The sequence below is a fragment of the Amaranthus tricolor genome, chromosome 2 (genome assembly GCF_026212465.1).
Source record: "Amaranthus tricolor cultivar Red isolate AtriRed21 chromosome 2, ASM2621246v1, whole genome shotgun sequence".
In the NCBI taxonomy this organism is placed as follows: domain Eukaryota; kingdom Viridiplantae; phylum Streptophyta; class Magnoliopsida; order Caryophyllales; family Amaranthaceae; genus Amaranthus; species Amaranthus tricolor.
This window is the reverse complement of record NC_080048.1, coordinates 31382199-31388129: the sequence shown is the minus strand read 5'-3', so window position 1 is coordinate 31388129 and position 5931 is coordinate 31382199.

Below are 5931 nucleotides of genomic sequence, written 5' to 3'. Positions count from 1 at the left end.
CAAACTTTATTACGTGTTTACCTGATCCATGCAATAATTGATTCTCAATCAAAATATTGAGGTTGATTCCTGACCCTCTTTTTTTTCATGATGCTTCATTGGGAATTTTATGCAACCATCTTTAGTGGAGCTTGATCATACCAAGTTCCAATCTCATCTTTTCATATTGTTCCCTTGGAAGCGGTTTGGTCAGAATGTCTGCAACTTGTTCATTAGTATTGACATGCTTTAATACAATATTTTTATGTTCTACGTTATCCTTAAGGAAATGATGTCTAATATGTATATGTTTAGCTCGTGAATGATGCACTGGATCTTTAGATATACATATGGCACTGGTATTATCACAATAAATAGGAATACATTCAACTTTAATACCAAAATCTCTTAGTTGATGTTTTATCCAAAGCATTTGGGAACAGCAAGCTGCTGCTGCTACGTATTCAGCTTCGGCTGTGGATAATGCAACCGTGTTTTGTTTCTTAGAACTCCATGAAACTAAACATGAGCCAAGAAATTGTACCATACCTGACGTGCTTTTTCTATTAACTAGATCACCTGCATAATCTGCATCACTAAAGCCTTTTAAATCATAAACATCACTTTTAGGATAAAATAGGGACAAGTCGTCTGTTCACTTCAAATATCTTAAAATCCGTTTTACTGCTGTGAGATGTGATTCTTTGGGGTTGGACTGAAATCTAGCACATAAACCAACACTAAATGAAATATCGGGTCTACTTGCAGTTAGATATAATAAGGAACCTATCATGCCTCGATACATTGTTTGATCTATGTTAGTTCCTTTTAGGTCTTCATCTAATCTAACATTTGTAGCCATGGGTGTATGGTTGGTTTTAGCGTTGTTTAGCCCATACTTCTTAAGAAGTTCTTTTATGTATTTTTGTTAATGAATAAAAATACCATTTTCAGTTTGTTTAATTTGCAAACCAAGAAAGAAATTTAATTCTCCCATCATGCTCATTTCAAATTCTGTGCCCATAAGGTTGGCAAATTCTTTACATAACAAATCATTGGTTGCACCGAAAATAATATCATCTACATAAATTTGAACAACTAAAATATCATAACCTTTATTCTTAAAGAATAAGGTTTTATCAATTTTTCCTCTTACAAAGTTATTTTGAATCAAAAACTTTGATAGTCTTTCATACCATTGCCTAGGAGCTTGTTTCAAGCCATAAAGAGCTTTATCACGCTTGTAAACATGATCAGGATAAGAGGTGTTCTCAAAACCAGGGGGTTGTTCAACAAAAACTTCTTCATCGAGAAAACCATTTAAGAAAGCACATTTCACATCCATTTGATATAACTTAAAGTTCATAAAAGCAGCAAAAGAAATTAAAATTCTAATAGCCTCTAACCTTGCAACAGGAGCAAATGTCTCAGTGTAATCAATACCTTCTTGTTGATTGTACCCTTTGACCACGAGTCTTGCCTTGTTTCTTACAATTATTCCATGCTCATCTAGCTTATTCCGAAATACCCATTTCAAACCAATTACCTTCTTGCCTTTTGGTTTGGGTTCTAAGTGCCACACTTTATTTCTTTCAAATTCATTTAATTCGTCTTGCATGGCTACTATCCATTCGGAATCCTTTAGAGCTTCTTCATGATTTTTGGGTTTAAGTGATGATAGGAACGCAAAATGTGCACAAAAGTTTCTCAGTTAGGATCTGGTTTGTGTTCCCTTATTCATATCACTTATAATCAGATCAAGAGGATGATAACTTTGGTATTTCCAAGGTTTAGGCACAAATTCTCTGGAGGGAACAGTAGCATGTTCTGATTCAGCATCTTGATTTGCATTTTGTTCAGCTACTGGATCATCTTGGTCATCTGCGGGAACAGCTGGATTGGGAACAGTCCGCTGGTCCTGTTGTGCTGGCAGTTCCTGGATTTGGTCAGTTTCTCCTGCCTCTTCTTGTATTGGCTGTTCACCTGCTGTTCCTAGATCTTGCATTTTAACTCCTTCATCATCATCTTCTAAATTTGCAAGACCTACTTTAATATTATTTGTTTCCTGTTCACTTGTTGAAAAGTTAGTTTCATCAAAAATTATGTGAATAGATTCCTCTACGCACATTGTTCTCTTATTGTAAACTCTGTAAGCTTTGCTATGTGATGAATAACCAAGAAACACTGCTTCATCACTTCTTTCATCAAATTTACCTATATTTCGTTTTCCATTCACATGAACAAAACATTTGCATCCAAACACACGAAAATAGGAAATATTTGGTTTAACACCTTTAAGCAATTCATAGGGTGTTTTAGAAGTGATTGGTCTTATTAATACACGATTCAAAGTATAGCATGCAGTATTGACGGCCTCGGCCCAAAAATTTCTAGGTAGACCACTAGCAATCAACATAGTCCTAGCCATTTCTTCTAGGGTTCTATTTTTCCTTTCTACCACTCCATTTTGTTGTGGTGTTCTAGGAGCGGAAAAATTGTGATTTATACCATGTTCATTACAATAATTCATAAAGTTTGAATTTTCAAATTCTTTGCCATGATCTGATCTTATGTGAACAATTAGATTATTCGTAGATTTTTGTATTTTGTTAACAAAAGAAACAAACTCATCAAAAGCTTCATCTTTGCTTACTAAAAATTGGGTCCAAATAAATCTACTATAGTCATCAACTATGACAAACACATATCTTTTGCCACTACGGCTTTGTGTTCTCATAGGTCCACATAGATCCATATGAATTAATTCTAATGGTCTAGAGGTAGTCACCAGATACTTTGATTTAAAGGATGACCGCACTTGTTTTCCTTTAGCACAAGGATCACAAATTTCATTTTTGAGGAATTTTATTGCTGGTAATCCTCTTACTAGGTCTTTTGATCTTAAAGTGTTAATCAATGAATAGCTAGCATGACCTAGACGCTTGTGCCGAAGCAGTGGGTCTTCTTCTATAACGCTTAAACACATTAGACTGGTTTTGGGAACAGTGTCCAGGTCCACAACATAAGTGTTCCCTTTTCTGATTCCCTCAAGCACAGGGTCTCCTGTGTTGTTCCTAGAAATTATGCATCGTTCAGAAGTAAACTTAACAGAGTTACCTTTGTCACAAAATTGAGAAATACTTAAAAGATTGTGTTTTAAATTCTCGACTAAAAATACATTGTCAATGGCATGGGAACTTGACCTTCCAACCTTTCCTTTGGCGATTATCTCACCCTTCATATTATCACCGAAGGTTACAGTTCCCCCATCATAAGCTTCAAGTGAGAGAAATTTAGATTTGTCACCCATCATGTGCTTGGAACACCCACTGTCGAGATACCATGAGTTGTTCCCCCTCACTTGAACCTACACAACAAATTAAGAGTTAGGTTTAGGAACCCAGTTATCCTTGGGTTCCTTGTCGATTATACATGAATCATATTTCTTGATCCATAACTGTTCGACATGAATTTTATTTGCTATGATATGCTGTTCCCTTTTTACACATTGATTTTTCAGGTGTCCAGTTCTGCCACAAAAGGAACAGATTTTACTACTAGGGAGATCAACATAGACCTTTTTCTTTTTATCACATTTAACATAACCTAAACCTTCTTTATTTTTCGGTTTAGCATTTAGAATCCATTTGGGAACTTTATTGATTTTTTCTTTTCCTTTTAAATTAAGTTGATCTTTTAGATACTTATTTTCCCTTTGACATGATTCTAATTTTAATTTCATTTCTTGAAATTCCGTGCTAAACACATGAGTGGATTTATCATTTTCATACCATTTTAATTCTGGCAATTTGTTTTGATTCTTTTCAATGTTAAGAATGATGAATTCCTGCTTTATTTTCTCCAATTGCTCTTTTAAAATAACATTCTTATCCAACAATTCAAAAAATCTACTTTGCACATCGATCCTAAAAGTTTTTAAGTATGAGATGTGATCTTTACTTAACTTAAGGTCTTTCTCCATTTGGAGACACTTAGCTGTTTTTTCCTCCAACTTCTCTTGTGTTTCCAAAAATAACTTAATTAATTTATCCTTACTTAAACTGAATAGATGTTTAGGAGTAGAACTAGAAGACATTACCTCTCTTTCCTTAGTCTCTTCATGAGATGCAATGAGACACAGATTTGCAGTTTCTTCCTCTACTGAAACTTCAATTTCAGCTTCGCTTTCAGTGTCACCCCAAGCTGCGATCATTGCTTTACGAAAATCTGTTCTGAAGTTTCCCTTCTTTGGCATTCTTCCAGCTTCCCTTGTCTTCCCTTTGCCCTTCTCATTCTTCCATTGAGGGCAATCCTTGATGAAGTGATCAGTACTTCCACATTTGTGGCATTCAAAATTTGTCTTCAAGTAAGTAGTTCCTCTTTCCTTATTATTTCTTTGGTTTCTATATCTGCTGTTCCTGAAGAATTTTTTGAATTTACGTGCCAACATAGCAGCTTCCTCATCACCAGCTTTTGATTCTTCACTATCATCCGCTGCCAGAGCCAGTCCTTTATTTCGGGAACTATCAGCTGTTCCCAAATGCAGTTCGTGTGTCATGAGTGAACCAGCCAGCTCTTCCAAGTTGAACTTGGTGAAATCTTTGGACTCCTGGATGACTGTGACCTTAGCTCTCCAGCGCTCATCTTGTGGAAGACTTCTCAATATTTTCCTGACTTGTTCATCAACGGGAATGATATTACCAAGAGAGACTAATTCGTTCGTGATATTTGTGAACCTGGTGAACATCTCTTGAATGTTCTCCCTAGGTTCCATAACAAACCTTTCATATCTGGACATCAGTAGATCAATCTTGGAGCGCTTCACTTCACTGGTGCCTTCATAGGTAACTTCCAGCAGGTCCCAAATCTGCTTTGCCGTTTTACAACCCATGATACGATTATGTTCATTTGGCCCGAGACCACAGTGAAGTAGCTTGATCGCAAGAGCGTTCATCTCCATCTTTTGAAAGTCTTCTTTTTCATACTCCGTGATTGGTTTTGGAATTGATTCATTATTGGAGTTGATGGTCGTCACTTCGAAATCTCCTATTTCAATTACTCTCCATACCTGGTAATTTTCGGCCTTTATAAAAATTTCCATCCTATTTTTCCAGTAAATATAGAATTTCCCGTCGAACAAAGGTGGCCTTTGCGTAGAGTACCCTTCTTCCATGCGTTCGTTCATCTTCAACATCTTGCCAGGGAACATGATACTGCTCTCAGGGTTTTCTGATTAAATGAGGAACAGGGCTCTGATACCAATTGTTGAAATACACGAAGATGGTCGAATGCAACAAGAGGGGGGTGAATTGTTGTGTATCTAACTTTACTTCGTTTTTCTTCTAATTTGCGGAATTTTAACAAACAAAATAAAGTTTAAACGTAAAAAGCAAAAGATAAAAAGGAGACAAAGATTTTACGTGGAAACCTTCTTGGCCTAATAAGAAGGAAAAACCACGACCCCCCGGGATTTCAAAATTCTCACTATGTTTTAGGCAATCAATTACAATTACATAAAACAAATATGCTTCACTTGAAGCTTCTCTACTCTAGACCTAATTCTCTTTCTCAATTCTCCCTTTCTCTTTCTCTATTCTCACGATTCTCTTTTTTATTCCCTTAGACTTCTCATGAGTCTAATTACAACAAAAACACTCAATTACCCTTACAAGGCCAATTCTTAAGAAGATTAAAATTAAGTAGTTACTCAAGAAAAATATAATGAATTAATTGGCATTAAAATAACTTTGAATATTTTTCTTAATTGATCTTCCTTAATGGACACTCTTAATGCCTACTTCGCTTGAGCGTATCTTCCCTTGTTTATAAAGGGAACAGCCATCAGTGCACTCAACCCACGATTTCCATGTACTGCACTCACCCCATGACTTCCATTTACTTATTTGCTCCCAAAGAAAATTGAAAAGTTATTGAAAGTAGAGGTGGAAAATG